Consider the following 615-nt stretch of genomic DNA (forward strand, 5'->3'; position numbering starts at 1 on the left):
TATTAATTTTGACTAGATTCAGCCCCACCTTCTGCTTTGCATAACCATGCAAGGTAAGCACATGAAGACTGTAATGTCTAAAATTAGAGCCAATTTCATGTCTTTTTTTCTGGTTAATCAGTATTGTGAATATGTGGAGCAGAGAAGTTGTGAGTTGGCACTTAGGTCTTCCCATGAATGAACGTTTTTGGCTTGCTTGGATCATAAGCCAGGTGGAGGGAAAAGGAAAGGGTTGAAGATTGAAAGAATTGGGTGAGGGACCCAAATGGAAGTAGAATTATAAAACACTAGCTGTGCCCTGCCATGCGTTGCTGTGGCCTATAGTAAAACTTATCAAAGTTGAGGTAGATATCTGGACTATTATGAAAGAGAGGTACCTACCTATTCCTTCCCCCTTTTCCTCCCCCTTTCTCTCCTTCCTTCCTTCTCTACCTCTTTCTTTCTTTCCTTCTTTCACTTCTTGGTTTCATCCTTCTCTTTCCTTCATTCCCTCCCCCTTTCTTCCTTTGCCTTTCTTCCCTCCCTGCTTGCTTCCTTCTTTCTCTTTTTATTTCCTTTTATTTCACCACCATCATAACAATAATGCAATGCATTGTCTCTGGGACCTGACACCTC

This window comes from Anolis sagrei, chromosome X, assembly GCF_037176765.1.
Source record: "Anolis sagrei isolate rAnoSag1 chromosome X, rAnoSag1.mat, whole genome shotgun sequence".
In the NCBI taxonomy this organism is placed as follows: Eukaryota; Metazoa; Chordata; class Lepidosauria; order Squamata; family Dactyloidae; genus Anolis; species Anolis sagrei.